General features: G+C 39.9%; 1 protein-coding gene across 1 annotated transcript in view; it reads left to right on the top strand.

The window, feature by feature from the left end:
- LOC121943513 (protocadherin-16-like) overlaps positions 1–17,549 on the top strand; it is a 93,782-nt gene that overhangs the window by 51,745 nt on the left and 24,488 nt on the right. The window lies entirely within an intron of this gene.

Below are 17,549 nucleotides of genomic sequence, written 5' to 3'. Positions count from 1 at the left end.
AAACCAGATAAAGCCCTTATCAGAGTATATATTGGCACAGTGAGGCATAGTAAAGGCAAAACAGCTCTGTCAGGTGTGGCCTCTGCATGCTTTTATTTGCTGCTCCTACCATACCTTGTCTTCCTCTTTGCAGTCTTATTGAAAATATCCTCATTTATTTGGGGAATTTTAATGGGACGCAGTCAGTTTTTGTAGCAAGGGGTCAGTCAACAGAGGATGGGAGTGACTCTCACGTTCAAGCCACTTTAACCACATGGTCTTTAAATTAATCTGGCCTCTAGCCTGGGACTCATTTGCTTTGAGGGACCCTAATGAGCTACTGCCTGCAACAAAACAGCAGTTGATTGAGGGATCTAATCAGAGCAAAATACAATAAAAAAGATCAGTTTTTTTGTGGAAATGTATTTTATACAAATAAGTAGACCCTAAATGAATGGCATTAATAGGCTGTTTGCACCAAGATCAAGCAGCAGTGAAAACATAAAAGGGTCAGTTCACACAAATCTAAAAAAAAAAAAAACAGTTCTAGGAAGATATGGGTAAAGTTTGAATTTAGTATTGTGATATTATCTGCCCAACAGTTTCTGGTGTTACAGAATCAAAAAAATCATCTGACAAACACGGTAAAAAAAACCCCCAAAAAACATGAAATGCATAACACTACATTTGCAAGTTCAAATCAACAAAAAGACACAAAGACACACAAAAACACTGGAGCGCCAGTGGCTCCACACACTTTTTGAAAATCTGACTGAGCTCAGTTCACGTTGGTTAAGGTCTTAATAATACAATTTTATGAAACAGAACCTGCACATACATCAATAAGAAAGATTTTGTATTATGGCAGAGCAGATAGGCACACCAACATTGATAAACAGTTTTGTTTTTACATTGGGTAGAAAGAAGTTTTCAATACAAATTTTGCTACCACTAGTCTTAAATGGTAAAATACTTTGATTTGGGTGAATTGACCCTTTAATATTGTTCTCTTGCAGTTCTAAAAACTAACAGAATTACACCTCGGATTTGCTATAATTGACAGAATGGAGAAACTTGTAGAATTTCATTACTGAGTCTCTTTCACCAAACGCACACAGAAGACTTGCACAGCTGGACAAGCAATTAATGCTGAAGCTTCTGCCTAGACTCTTGATGATAACAAACCCATCCTATGTAAGTCTCATTGCTCAGCAAAAAGCAGGAAATGTAATCACTGAACAGACTCTGGCTTGTGGATAAGTGCTCTCAGGGAGTGTGTGAGGTAAATTTGAGGTGTGTATGAGTACACCATGGGGATCATTGGGGGAAATCCTGGCCAAAGCTCGTTTTTTGTGTAACCCAAACAGGTTTTTATCTTTCAAATAGATGAAATATGTTTAATTCAGACTTGTGTGTGTTCCTTTTAGGAGCTTGCGTGAGTGTAATCCTTCAGAGGACATGTTTACTGTGGAAGTCCCTTTTGCTCTGAGAAACAACTGAAGTGCTCACTGACTACCTTATGTATACTCAGAAGGGATTGTTTGAAATGAATCACATGAAGGAGGGGACTGGACATGTATACAAGATAAAATATAATTACTCTATCACCTAAATATTTTGCTGAAAACTAAATAAATATCCCTGCGAGGAAATGAAACCCGCCTATTGCTTTGCTTTCAAAAGAATTTGTGTGAAAAAAAACTGCTCATGAATCAGAGCAAACATCTCAGATGGTAAACATACAAATATCACATAGTAACCATATTGAACACGTCAAATAGGAAAAGGGCTCTAGCATAACAGAGAGGGTTCCAGTTTCGGAGGTGACGTAGTTTTACATGTGGAAATATGGAAAATCTCATTATCACATTTTCCAGCAAGTTTGAAAACAAGATGAAAGGTGTAATGATGACAGAGCGCCAGTATCACTATCCATCTCAGTGTGACGGACCAGAGTTTTATGTGAAGAACAGCTGTTGTTTGTTGTTGGCAGAGAACTGTTTGGAAAGTTACAGTACATATTGTGTGTGTGTGTGTGTGTGTGTATGTGCATTCATTTGTCTATCTGTACATGATTCTCTGTCTGCTCACGATGAATCTGTGTTGACTCGCAATTATGTGACTCGGTGAAACAAAAGAAAGAGATCCAAACAGACACTCTGCTTTCAGGGCCGCCTTCAATGCCAGAGCGTGTTATGCGTCCAACCCCGTCTGAACCAGGGATGACTTCCTTCAGGACTGGGCTGACAGTTAAACAGACTTTAGAGGAGAAACCGCGTGCACGCCAGAGCGCTGCCTGGGCAGTCTTCATTTGTTTGCAATGTTTATCAGTCACTGACAGGGTGTGTTTATGTGTATGGTTCCAGTAGGCCTTCATGACCCCAGTGCCCTGACTCACCCCCCACTCCTCACTCCTAGTCCTCAGCTCGGGTGCGACATTAGAGAGTGATTCAGCTCTATTCTCTCAGGACGGATTACAGAGTCGCACAGCAAAGCTGTGGCTGATGCAGGTGGGTTTTAATTACCCCCTTCCAGTGCTGTGCATGTTCACACTTCACAAGAGCTAGCTCAAAGTTCAGTTCACACCGATTAAAACATACTAGTTCAAGTTCATAGTTCACAATTTGAATTTGGTGCTAATTTCACAATTCCAAAAAATGAGATAGTTTACATTCATATCTTCTTTTTTGTTGTTTTTCACATAAAATGAAAATCATCATTTGCAAATTTTTCCCGAAGTGGACTGGTCAGGTGCTTCATTTCAAATTCCTCGTTGATTTGGCTGACATTGCAAGTATAGTAACATGACACTTTTTTGATTAAATTTTGACTAGACAGTCAACTGAAATGATAAAGTAGCTTGGTCGGGATGTCATCTTTTTTTAATAAAGCAACTGAAGAGTGACTTCAAAATGCTAGTAACCCCAAAACTGTGTAAATAAATAGCCTTTATTTCACTGAAAACCAAATCAAGCCTTCAATAGGATTGCAATGAAGCGTTGAGTCTTCTAGGAGAACTGCTGATAGGTTAACATTAACTTAAATACTGGTGCCATAATGTCAGCAAAATTATGGTCCAGTTAAATTGTCTCCAAGCCACATCGCTGCAAGAAAGTCTGTCAGCTTCATCATTACGGGGAACAGCCACAGCCTGGAGTGAGAAAACGAAGTAATGATGTAAACTGTCACACAGTGGAGCCACTACTCAATGCATTTAGAGAACATGTGAGCACTGTGCTGATATGTTGATTTATTTACATTTTCACACTGAACTTAGTGGCTCCATCAGGCTGTTTCAAGTGCCAACCTTTTCTGTGTAATACTCACTGAGACCATGTGACAGAGTATGTTGAATCTAAAATGTCATTTGTACAAGACACATGACGTGTTATAAACACAAAAAAATACAAATTTAGGGACCTTTATTGTGTGTTGAAAATTCCTCATGCTCGGCTTGCTTTAAATATAGACCATCTTCCCGTTAGGAGTTTATTTGTGTGATCCTCCCCTAGGAGACTGGACAGGTCTAGACACTCAGCATAAGCAACTGCACACTGCGACACAATAATCTGTTTGTACTTTCCAAAATGTCTGTTTTAATTACTGTTTTTCAGCAAGCTGGAATTAAATTACAATGGCAGTACGACTGTCAATAAACATGTCCTTCAGACTGGATGACTTTTAAATGTCTGCTATAAAATCATCCACCCAAAAATGTCAGTGTTTTCTAGAAGCTGTATCTTCCCGTCTACTTTCCTCTGAAAGATTAAGGCAGTTGAGAGATGAAGTTTTGGTATTTCATTAGGGCCTGATTGCAGACTGGGGGCCCTGCCACACCACAGATCTGGCTCCCTCTGCTGCGCTGGGAAACTTCACCAATCCATCCCAGTCTTACTCTCACTGCTGACCTCAACTGTGCCTCAGGGACAATACTGTACATGCACACAAAGCAAACACTGCTTGTATATTTGTGTCTGAATGTCCATATCAATGTCCACATGTGTAACATAGTCAGCATCTGCATGTGATTCTTTGTGAAGAGAAGAGTTCTTCATGCAAATTTAAATCTTCATTTAAGGAATATTAAAGCAGAAAAGAAAGATCTGCTTCATGATCAGCCAAGCTATCAACACAGACAAGGCATATCAAATCTGATGTCTCCAGTGTGTTATTTATTAGCGATTCTATGTGCTGCTTTGAGTCGACCACTGAATGATAAAATTAGCATGTGGTTGCACGGTACTTGCTTTGAATGTCTCCATTAGAGAATCTGAATCCATGTCAAAGATGGAGAGTTAATTGTCTCCTCGAGGGTTTTAGCTGATTCGACTCCACTGATTCCGTATTGATGAATGCAGTGTTTAAGCCAGCTGTGATCACGAATTTATTGAGAGACGGCTTGATCACAGGAATTTAGCAGTCTGCACTGTAGACCTGGCTTGCACAGAGAGGAGAGGACAAGAGAGGATAAGTCTCTCCGTCCACCTCATCAAACAGGCTCAGGGATCTTTGGGAACCAAGGTCCAATCTAGCTCTGACGCTGCATCTGTGTCGTGTTTGTGCATGCCATGCTCAGTGGGCATTCTCCCACCCACTGCAGGCAGCTGTAGCATTAGCCTAGCCCACATCAATGTTCCTGCACCCCCACACGCTGTGCATGGTTCATATTAGCTCCCCTCCCACCTACCCAGACCCTGGGATCCACCGCCTGGCGTGCTTTCGCAGACCAGAGCTCAGCACCGCTATTGGATGGTTGTGGAAGGGATGACTTGCTGAAACAGAGCCAAGCTGGAGCCTGACAGGCCAGGCTCCCTGTGTATCTGATGCGAGGTCACCTCCCCTGGTGGATGTCTCGTGAGAGTGGATTGACTCAGCAAGCCTCCAGCATCAGTTCACCTCCCACACCGGACTCGGCAGGTCTCAGGGGCTTTTAGGCTTTTAACTGGCTTTACTGGTGGCTTTTGTGGTGGTTTGGGTTTATTGGAGGTTACTTCAGAGGTGTGCTGTGACCTTCCATAATGTGCACTGATGTAGAATCAAGTGTGAGTAAATTATCATGTCTTGTCCTGTCAGATTTGAAAATGCTGCATTTATATTGCAGCTTAGTGCATTTGCATTCATTATTGTTGCATAAATGAGCGTTTAACAAGACTGTGCTCCCAAAATAAAGTGAAGTGTGTTTATTTTCCAACTTACTTAGAATTTTGCAACTGTAAAGAAACTAATGGAAAATTATTTAACATTCGCAAGAAATATTAGTTTAGATTAGAGGCAGGCTCCTCCAGCGCATTTGTTTGTTTTAAACCCTCTAACCTCCACATCTTGATGATTATTCCTCAATACAAATAACCAATTCGGCAATTTTCTCTTTGTTTTCTTTCCATTGTATAGTTAGCAGTCAGCATGCATAAGAAAATAGCGACAGGTTTGTTTCTCCTATTTGACCTTTAGAAAATAAACAGAGTAATGTTTAAAGCAGGAGCCTTTCGGGTGGGTTACTGAGCTGTCTCTGTCATTCCAGGTGGCCAAGGGTTAACGCCACACACACCAGTACACTTACACTTCAGTGGAGTTTTTGTCATATTTATTTTTCTAGCAAAAGTAAAACCTTCTCTGAGAATGATCCCTGATATTGTGTGCGAAAGAGTTTGTCAGCGGTGGCAAATTCTGCACATTATGGCAAAGTCCTCCCCAGCTGTGAGCCTACATCGAGGTCAGCAGCATGCTGGCACACAGGCCTTTCCCAGGACCCCCTGCTAACCTTTCTACACATGAGCTTTTCAAAATTTAATTGCAAACGTTTTTCTTTTTAATTCTGTCCTTCTTCAGGACATTTTCAATAAGGGCTACAAATTAGATTCTCCCTGTTTATTTGTTGGGATAATGGCTCAAATCAAATATTGACTGGATGGGTGTACGACAGAGGGCTTTCATAGCACCTTCAAGTTGTGTTCAAGGTGTTCACACCCTTTCTTGATGACCCAGGACCTGAATCTTTTTATATAGCAGAGACAAATGTGTTTCTACTCTACTTCTCTACTACCCACAGGGGGCTTCTTTCATCATTTTTGCAATATCTGTCACTTAATTAACTGTATAAATACTTCAAAACCTTAAAAAGTAGTTTGCATGTCTGTTCTTGAATGCAGCTTTCACTCCATTCAGCTTGAGTAGCGCTACCTTTTTTCTTCAGCTGCACAATATCTCCCTGCTCATTTTGCCTTTTCTGGAACCCTTTTCTCCTTAAATGGTTTGATGCTTAATCATTTCCAGATGCAAGGTCTAGATTGAAGACAGATGCTTCAGTTTCAAAAGAAAGTCCAATGAAAGTTAAAAAAATGCAGGCCACCTAACTTTCAACAACTAAAGTTTGTCACAACTCTTAAATTGCATACTACAAAGAGTGCATGCATATTTTTTTTTTACATATTGTGAGACTTCAAAAATGTGGTGAACCCAGACAGGTTCAGAAACATCTTGAGGCAAGTCTGAACTCCACTTAAAAATGAAGAGGTACTTTTTATTCTGAAGACTACATTTCTTATGCTGTTAGATTCTGTCTTTATTTACACTACATATAGACACACTGCCACAGTGCTTGTTTACTGGAGGTTCATTTGGGAAAATTTATGATAATGAATGCCAAACCACGACTTGATTAGGGATTTAGCTTTTAAACACTACCACCATACTTATGTTGAAAACTTAAACTGTGATGCCACTTAATATGTGGAGCTCTTGACATTATTAGTCAGGAGAAGTGCATGTTTCAAAACAATAGCAGCAACTGTACTGTAACTGTTTGATGTATTTCTCTTGTTTGTGTTTCAATAAGTTATTTTTAGAGGCATGCACCTTTAGTGTGGATTTCAGGCAATAACAGCAGGGATATAACAGCAATCATGACAACACAGGATTTGAGCCGCAGCACAGCTCAGTGTCCTACTTTATGAAGCCCTATAATGTGAATATTTCAAATTCTTAATCCTGCTGCAATGTCATGGCATGTATCATCACAATACAGTGTTCCCATGGATCCTGTAAAAGTCTTGAAGGGCACTGAATTCATTAATCAAAAAAAGGTCTTTAATTATTAAAATGTCTTAAAACAACCTCTTAAAATATAATGAGATATAGGATGTAGGATATATGATTTTGTTTTTCAGATGCATTGTAAAATCTCAAAATAATTGGTAGCATCTGTTTAAAAAAAAAAAAATACTAGATGACTCCCGCATTAATGTCACATAGATTATGTTAGTGGAACCAACAACACTCATATTTTGTTTTAGAGCAGAGGATCCCTTGTCTGCTAGCTGTCACTGCACCCTCAACAAAGTGAAGTGCAGATTCAATTCAAATTGTGTGTCTAACGCAGCATGGCTGAAACCAGTACAAGGCTCTGTGTATTTTATGCACAAAGTTTTTTAAACTCGACACATTGGGAATTAAGGCAGTAGAATCCTGCATGCAGAGTGAGAAACATAAAATCACCAAGACAACCTGCCAACAAACATGTTTTTTCCCAGCTCTGCTCTACCCTCGTCTCTGTTATGCCCAGAAAGGTTTTTCTGAACATTTAAAGTAGATCATCTAACTTTTCATTCAAACAAAAAAATCCTGTTTTACAACAAATATTTAGGCAAAATTGGTCCCTACCCGTCATTGATGTTGATCTTTTTTCATTTTAATTCTTGTAAAACTGATCTTAAATTTTTTCAACTGGCATGTAAAAAGGTCTTAAATCTAACTTGCCTTAAGCTGGAGGAACCCTAATATAAAAGAGAACAGTTTGCTCAAAAGTAATTGAATTATTTAAATTTGGGGAATGAGAACGAAATGTATTGAACAAGCGTTGTTGTTTGGAAGTGAGCTTTTTAAAATCATCCCTAGTAACATAAGCAATTGTTAACATCTTGGCTTGATGTTCTTAAATTGCATCTTCTATCGCATTGAATTTGTCAACACACTGACCCTCCACCCGCTTCACACACAGAAACTCTGTCACAATGTTTTGACTCATGTTTTTTTCCCAGCAGCGTAGTAGTTATGGTGAGTGATGTGTGAGAGGAAAGGAAAGAGACAGAAACCTTACCCTGTCCCATGTCTGCACTGCAGCACCAAGTGTGATCATATCCCCGTCTGCTATACTACCTCCCCTCTGTTCCTCTGCCAGATATGTTGACCTTACACCATACTAACCTCATCCACATATATGTCAGTGCACTACACAGAGAAAGATGAAAAGCTGCAGTTCCTGAAACCATTATCGATTTAGAAATCAAAACTTTTTTTCTGTGTCCTCGGGTCAGGAAGTACTTTCTTTTATGTCCTGAGCTGAGACAATCCTGTTCAAAGAAACTAGGACAGTAGGACCTGCTGGGGCCCTACGCTTGGCAAAATGTTGCTTTTCTGCTGCAGACAAGTTTTTTTTAAAAAAGAGCGTATAATTCAGGAAAATTTACTGTAAAATATTATCTGTTTTTGTGTTTATCCTTGAGCACATGTGTAATGGATGCTATTAGTGTTCATCTACACTTCTAGTCTGGTCAAGTCATTAGCCCTGCAAGGACAGTTGGAACTCATTTTCATTGTGAAAGGACAGTTCTGGATGATATGATTTGGCAACTGTCACATAACTGTATATTTTTAGAGAAATCAGCGTGATTAAGATGGTTACTGACCTTGACAGTTATACAGTATTTCACAGGGATACCCCAATACAGCAGATGTATTTTAATGGACATCTGGACAGAGAAAGTACTTGACAAATCTGGAATAGATTGTTCAAGTGAAGTCATGCAGGGATATTGAATGAGGTTTTGTGAATCTGAATTGCAAATAATGAATACAACGCCACATAACTGTTTGGTCTGTAATTAAGTATTTCGCTATGCCGATGCTAATGTATTGTTGCTGAGGCTTTTTACAGCAGAAATTATGCAAATGATAATTGAGAGCTGATGTCAAAATTTTATTCAAAGGATTTACGCTTGAATTGCTGTATTTGAGCGTTTCCTGTGAAAAGCATTTATTTGGCTGGCCACACAAAGATTTATTCCCGAACAAAATGATTTTTTTCCCCCCACAAAAACAATGGCATTGAAACATTGTAATATTTCAGTCCATACCTATAAAACTTGGTGGACCCATATGGCCTTTTTTATGCTTTCTTCAGGTCCACATTATGCTATTCCAACACTGGCACATGATAAGGTCTATCAGAAATCATTGGCTAGATTTCCATTAAAATCACTCTGGTCTCCAGAGGGTGAATGCTTTTAATGACCCCCTGACCTTTCCAGCAGCATTACCATCAAGCCAACAGTTCTATTTGTAGATAAGAAATATCAAAATCTGTTCCACAGATTGCCATGAAATAGACTTTAATCAAGTCATGGCTTTCCTCTAGTGTCACAAATCTCTCATTTTAACCCCAAACTTTACATATAGAGTCTCAACTTCATGGCCAGCTTTCATTTCCAAACTTAAACCAGTGAGACTGTCACCTTGCAATGCAAGCAGCCCCTTCTCCTTTACACAGACAAGCTCTGTTTTAACTTAAAACTTTAGAGTAGCAAATAACCAGAAATTGGAGGAATACACAGGAAAGCTCATACCCTTATGAAAAATTCCTTTTTATACATTACCTTACGGCCACTGATGTTCCTTCATTAGAGTGTAGCATAGCATTGCAAAGTCCTCAGCTAAGTAGTGCTTTAAGAAGAAAACAGTATCTGCTCTGCTTTCTCATGCTATGTAGACCTGGGGCTGTATTCACAAAGCTTCCTAGTACTTCCTAGTTGCTCCTAGTGATGAAATTCTGAGAAAGTTCTTAGAATTTTTGAAATTTTCTAAGAATTTCCCCTGTAAATTAAAAGTAGCTCCTGGTAAAGATAAAAGTTATTCATAAAGCATCTAAGCCCTCAAGAGGGCTCCTGAGGTGAAAAACTGTTAGAGGTAGAGAAGAGGCCTTTTAAGAGGCTAAAGAGTTTCGTAAGCAGAAGACAAAATGGTGGAAAGACAAAGAGGAATGAAAACCATTCTCCAAATGCTGGATGACAGAGAGTGTAATGCACTGATGAGATGGTGCAGGGACAATGTTTGTGGTCGATATTATCAGAGATGGACTCACACTCCCCAGCCCAGCACAATAACACTATAATGCCAGAAATAAAGTGATCACAACACTAAGATATTTATCAACTGGAAAAATGTTAGTGTGCAGCAGTGTTATCACACAAAACCCGCCCTCACAGTTTCATATTTTGATGCAGTTAATTCGCTGGGTGACCACAACTTGCACGCTCACAAAAGGGCGTGTCTGTGACAACTAGTAACATCTGTTGAAAGTATGTGTCATAGTTAGTAACAGGGTCAACCACACATCCTCATTAAGGCTGGAGATATACTTGATGTTAACTACGCGTACGCATGATGGCTGCCATGCATCCTCTGCATCGGTATGGCACATCGGAAAGTTAACATGACACGGATGTAAGATGCAGTATGTATATAAACAGCAGGGTCAGTGTAGAGCCATTACAGACATTTGAAAGTACTGGTGGTGCTTTTCATCATCAATCTTTTGCATCGGCAGCACAAGACATACACGTACTCCCCATTGTCCCAACGGGCTTCATTTACAGGCCTTACTTACCACTCATGTTGTCGCCGCTGTCACCTTCTCTGCCTTGATCTCAGCATGATTGTAACCTCCTTCGTGTGTCACCATGTCTATTGTTTACATCCCACACATCAGGTAGTTGTATATGGCCTGAGCTCTCTCATGTGCAATCTTGAGGTTTCCTCTAGTAACACGCGTCACATATAGGTAAGTATATATACAAAAAACGCTCATGACGTAGCTGGACGCATCTGGACGTGTATGCGAACATGCAAGGTTAAACAGCAAGTATATCTTTATAAGATATAAGTTTCTGTCCCTTCCTTGCTCAGAGTTACTCTGAGACCTTTCCTGAATTACTCCTAACCGAGCACTCCTTGCTAAAAGTTTTTAGGCTAAGTTGGGTGCTCTCTGAGAGTATCCGCAGAATGTTTGTGAATACAGCTCCTGCTCTGTACACATACTGTATATAGAAAAGCTAAGGAACACAAAAGGGCTCTTGAATATCCTCAATTCTGTTTCAGCTGGATGTCTTTTGAATTTTCATTACTTTTATCACACTTATATGAAGCAGCCAGACATCACAGGCCACAGTTTGGTAGTATTTAATGTCACCATTTTCTAGACCTTACCCATGTCTTAAACTATGCAGTGAAGATCTCAGCCTTTTGTCTCACGACTAACCACTAAAATCTTTCACATATGGTTGGTCGGAATCCAGACAATATTGTGCGGCAAATGTTTAGAGTTTTGATATATTCTTCAACAGTGTGTGAGCTTCTTCCTTCCACCTGGCCGATGTCTGTCTGAGTCTGGTGACGGACATGTCGCAAAGCCTCTAACCTGCCTGTCTGCTACTTTAGCGCACAGTGAAAGAGGCCTTTAGGAAGTCTTAGCTGCGCTCTCCTCATCTCTGCTGTCCTCAGAAGTGATGCCAGGACAATAGAGGGAGAGGAGTGTGCACGGCTTCACACCAGCTGTGAAAGCTCAAAGCAACTCTCTGTCCAGATTCTGCAACTCGCCCACTCTTTTGATTTCTTTGAGCCTACGCTTTCCTCTTTGCCTTTACTGTCTTGATGATCTCCATGTCACTCCATCAATCTATCACACGCTGCATGTAATTGCTCTTATGAGAGTCTTGCTATTACAGTTTAATTGGCCATGTCTGTGAAACTGTCATTAAAATCATGCTTGATATTGATTAGTTGGAATTTTTGAATTAATATGTAAAGTTTGTACTTTCATGACTAGGCTTGATATTGCTCTGAAAGTCAGATTGGGTTAGATTGGTAGTAGACTGACATTACGAGAGTTTGAGATACTTTTTATCCCAAAGATGGCAGCTAAAATCTCCAGTGGATGGAATACACAGGTCCCTTGCCTTTTCTCCACAGCTTATTAAATAAGGTCCTCTTTACTCTAGATCCCAAAGGATTTGAACTCGTTCTTTATCAACATTGACATTGATCTCTATAATTTAAGCACTTCTTTAAACCCATCTCAGTTGCTTTGCCAATGTGTCACATATGGTGCTTTAAGTAACAGTCTCCCCATGTAAGATAAAAGCAGGCTCAGTCATAAATTTGAGTTTAAAGGGATACTTTGCCGATTTTCAACCAGCTTTATGTCAAAACAATGTGGGTAGTATGTGTAGATGAACTGTGGTAGACTTCCTTCCATCTAACCAGTGCCTAGATATCCTTCCTCAGTCCCCAGCGAAACACCTCGAAATAAGTCATTTGGAGTTTTTTTTCTGGGTTTTGGGCTGTTGCTCAAACTACAAGCTGTACTTCCACATTTTTGTGTTGCCTGAAATTGCCCAATTGTCTATTGCAATTCTCTCTCTCTCTCTCTCTCTCTCTCTCTCTCAAGCTTGGACTGGATTGACTTGAACTGACTGGAAATCATATCAAACGGTAAAACTAGGCAGTGCTGATCCAGCATAAATCAAGGCTATGTTACTGCACTGCCTGTTCCTGCCTAAAATGTTTTCAGAAACATATTTTAATGTCCTGTTTCGACATAATGGCAAGAGTTAGTAAACAGGAAGCCACACTGCCTCCTGCATAGTGAAATCTGAGGCTGAAAAAACAGAGACCAAACAGTAAAAATAAGCAGAAATGATCAAATATAAACCAAGATTATGCTACATAGTTGAATATTTCTCACCTCAAATGTTTTCAGAAACTTGTTTTTAGGTTATCGTTTCACTGTAATACAAGATCCGGCCGGCCGCCATTGTTCCACACGGACCACTCCACATTGCGTCACTCACCAGAGGGAGCATCTGTTAGGGCATGCTGCATTCTGGTAGTTGTAGGCTTTCTTCCCTTTTGAGCACCCAATTTGAAAAGTGTTTGCATCTTTATTCTGCAGAGATGGCCTAGTTTTATGTGAGGGCCATTTTTATATCTGTGAAACACTTTTGCAAGAGATTTAGGAATGTCTTCCAGTATTTTATGAATATAATATGGGTCAAAGTCACAGTAGCCACTGCTTCATAGTTATCTGAGCTTTATTTGTTTGCACAGACTTCCTGGTGAATACAAAGATTTTGGCGTAATCAAATGCAGAATAAAAAACAGTCTCGCTCTTCTGCTCTGGAGGAACCATGAGACAGTAATGAGCGATGACTTTATCCCAAGTGTTTGTACGCCGGTGTCTTTGCTTACGCATCTAAGGTACACTCAAAAGACATGTGCATGCAAAGTTTGATTGATGTGTGTGATAATTTCCTAGTTGGCAAACATTTACATGCGCACTCCGTCATTTGTGGCCTATTTGGATTGGCAGAGGTGCAGTCCTGATTGGCTGGTTTCACTTAGGACTACGTGAGACAGATTTGTTTGACTGGGCACTCTAAAATACGGGGAGCATGATTAAAAACTACATCGCCTTTATTTCACCCCGTGTTGGCCTCAATGGTTTCGGCTCTACATCATTCATTTACTCACAGGTTTTTGCACAAGGTCTGTCCACAGTGGGGCTTTTTTGCATGGCCGCACTATGAAGAAAGATAGAGGGGCAGTGGCTTGGGAAATTAAGGTCACGCCAACATACATGCATATGCGTTGTCCCGAAAAATATAAGAACACGGACTAGAGAGCTATAGTAGACAATCATAAATGAGAATTCTAATTGGCCTTTTGGGAAATTCAACTCTAAAAATAGAAAGCACCCAAATCCTGGGCTTGTTCTTTTCCAGGCCTGGCTCCTTCTCAGACCACAAAGCGAGCACACGGGCCAGAACACATCGGAGCATCCAAAAGCCTCAGGATTATTATTCCATTTGAACATATTATACATAAACATACAAAGGCATGTTCTCTCCTGTGAATCCTGTTCGCTTGATTGGACAGTCAGTCAGAAAGTCTCCTCTGGAAGGCTCTTGGAATCTGATCGGAGAACCACAAGTGCCCCAGTTATCTTTGGATTCCCCCAGCTTGTTTTACTAAGGACTCAGCCAAACGTTGCCTTTCCCCTGCTGATAAGACAGCTCCCATCATGCCTCACTCATACACACGGAGTGTAGGGAGAATACTCCTTGCTGCCGCTGATGATCTAAGATTACTCCTGCTTTTGAACTTTTAATCCAATAGAAATAGAGACCTTGCGTAATACCTATACACTGCAGTAGAAAGAGTAAAATGTCAGTGGGAAACGGAGAGAGAGGCCCCTTGTATCCATGTCAGGATGGATACGACAAAGTGGTGAATGGTATTTTTCTCCCTCCTGCAGGGCGGAGAATTCCTGCTTCTGACTGGCACATCTTAAATGACTTTCTTGGTAATAAATATTTCCTTTTCTTCAAAATTTGTAGTATGTCCATGTACAGGACATAGTTGGAATACAGATTTTGTTTATTAAAAGATTTATAGGTTTAATGTGTAGGATTTAGATCGATATTTTGGCAGAAATATAACGAATATAACAAGCCTGGAAAAGTCATGGAATCTGTAAAGTCCTTGAAAATTTTGGAAATATCATAGAATTTTGTTCTGTGTCATAAAATAAATCGTGACACTGATCTTCCATGGATTTATTAGTTACTTTCTGTAGCGCAGATCTAATTTGCTTTGCTGTGTGATATATTGTTTACCATAATGTATATTCATTTTCTCCCCTGCCTTCAATCTTTTTCAAACAAATTAATCAATGAGCCAGCTAGAATGCTGGCAGTCACTCAGGGAACTCAACTACTCCATGTCTGTGCATCACCTATAATAATATAACTAACTTTTGGAGAAAAGTTTACGTTACGGTTCTATTCATGTAATACATTGTGAATTGTCATTGAAATTTTTTTTATGGGTCCTTGAAAAGTAATTGAAAAATTACTTTTAAAATTAAATTGAATTTTCCCACGAAAATTTGTGGGAACCCTCTTTAGTGTATGATCACCTGAAAATAAATATTTTTGTGCTTTTGTTACCTTAGAATGAGCCATTTATCTACATAGGGAGCAATTGCCACGTCGCACCGCCATGTTTCTACAGTAGCCCAGTACAGACAAACTGAGCAATGGCTCTAGATAGGGCTATCTGCGATTTTGCACTGGCCAGTGTAGTTAGCTGCCCTCTGCAATGTGTGTGTTGGATAAACACCATTTTTTTATGTGAAACAACTTTGTTCAATTTCTTTAACACTTTAAAACATTGGTTCGATTTGTTTTGGAGAGGAAGAGACCTTTGTGGATAATTTGGCTTCTAGTAAAAACCTCATGAACAGTGAACACTGAGGGATTCATATCTGAGAGAAGAATCAGTTGGTTTCAATCTTTAGTCTTCATCGCTAGTTGCCACTAAATCCCTTTAAATCTTGCGTACTTCTCCTTTAAGAAAAAATAAAGCACATTTGAAAGGAGAACAAACAAGTGCGTTAGTGTATTGAGATGAATGATGGATAACTTGTTGCTGTGACATTCCTGCTAAATTATATGACGTAACTTCCCAAGCAAGTTTCGGTCCTTATTCAAGGTTTTGTGGGAATCTTGTTTAGTTTAGAATCTGTTGAGATTTATCCCCACTATGTTACTGATTTATACTTTTAGCCACACTTTGTTAAGTTATCTTCGTCTCTCAGGGTTCATGGTTTGAGGTTTGCCTAATTGTCCTGCTCATTTTTCATTTGCATATGGCCTCGTATGTCATTTCATATGTGTGGCTGAAAAATTATAATCTCCTGGACAGACAAGTCTCTGCGTTCCAGCAAGATGACACTGATATGCTGCTATTAACTGAGAAATGAGAGTGCAGTTGAAATCTGCAGTCTCTGCAGATTCCAAAATAGACTGATTGCTTCAGGCATTCTACTTACAGTGGTTAGGATTTATGCAAATGTGATTGTGTGGTTTATTATCTTACAGTACATTCCCCTCAAAACAGCCGTACACTTAACTCATGGAACATATTGTTTTCAGGTTTTCAAGCCACATATGGCTCCATATATATCCTCACCACATTGTGCACAGTTGGAGCACCGGGAGAACTGTAATTATTAAAGCACAGGATCCTCCTCATGTAAATTAATTTCATGGAGTACACATCAGTCAGTCCCCTCTCTCTTCTGAATTTGGCCTTACAAAAAAGCTTAGTATGTCTGTAGCGCACACTGTGTTAAAGTCTTTTGCTCAAGTTTAAACTTTCTGAACTCTCAGGGAACCCTCAATTCAATGTGAATTGTGTGTTAAGTTTGAACACAGCAGTAAGTTTTACTGTGTGTCATTATAGATTCATAGAGTGGAAGGAGTTCCAACTCCCACCCCACCAGAAATAACTCTCATTTTCTTCCTTCTCTTTTCTTCTTCCTTTTTCATCTTTCTTCTTTCATTTTTCATTTTTTTGTATCACAATACAAATGTAGGTTTTTTACATTGCTTTTTTTTTAGAAACAGTATGTGGGAGTGCTTTGTAAAAAAAAGTTTTATGGATGGTTGTGGCTAAAATGGAAAGCAACATGGAATCTCCTCAAATAGCTCGTAGATTCAATGACTGCCATGAATGGGTCAGTCACAGTGGGGGAAAATATTTTCCTACAGATCTCTTTGGAAATTTTGGAGCATATCTGCCTGCTTTTAAATTTTTTTGTAAGACTCAGGTTTTGCTAAAATGCTCCTTCAACCTTCTCTCCAACTGACACTCATCACAAAACTCTGAAGAAAACAAGCATATGTATCTGTGGGGTTGTTATAAATAACTTGTCCCGCTGCAAAATGATAAAATATTACAGTGAGCTGCAGCCTCCGCGCGTTAAAAGATGGAGTAGCTTTCTTGTATTGCTCTTGGTTTCCCCTTTCCTCATGTGGTTTATTATTCTTCTCTTTGGCTTGCGTCTCTGCCAGCTTTACAACTCCCTCACTCCTACACAACGCTCACCCTCTGTTAGGAGTTACAGTCAAGAGTGTGGGGCATGCTCTCTGCTGAGTCCCCCGTCTGCCATCTGCTCAGGAAAGAGATGGAGCCTGAATTACAGCAGCCAAACCTTCATCGCCTTGAATGAATGATTTCCATCTACTCACACTCATACCAATGCCATCTTTCAAAAATGTCAGCTTTTGATGATAAGCATGGCCTGCCTTATTTTTCTTGGCCTTGTTCCCGATGACTACTCCATCTAACGCAGAGGAGGCTCCCTGCTGCTGAGTGTTGGAGCACCAGAGCATGAACCAAGCTTTTTTTTTTCTCTTCCAATTAGTGTTTTCCTAAATAGATCCATTTATAAAAGATGGAAGGAAGGAGATTTCTAATCAACTTGTGAGGTTTAACCCTTCGGTAGTCTCTCGCAAACTACGATCCGTAGCCAACACTTGCAAACAATTATACTGCTGGTACCTAGGGGCCCGATCTGACTGGTCTATTTGCCTTGTGCTGTCTTGGGAGATCCTGTAGTAATTGAGTCGGCTCCCCGGCTGATGGCTTGTGAGCTGCTTTTATAGCTCCAGCAG

This window comes from Plectropomus leopardus, chromosome 6, assembly GCF_026936395.1.
Source record: "Plectropomus leopardus strain MGB_pleo_1.0 chromosome 6, ASM2693639v1, whole genome shotgun sequence".
In the NCBI taxonomy this organism is placed as follows: Eukaryota; Metazoa; Chordata; class Actinopteri; order Perciformes; family Serranidae; genus Plectropomus; species Plectropomus leopardus.
This window is presented reverse-complemented; position numbering and strand designations above follow the sequence as displayed.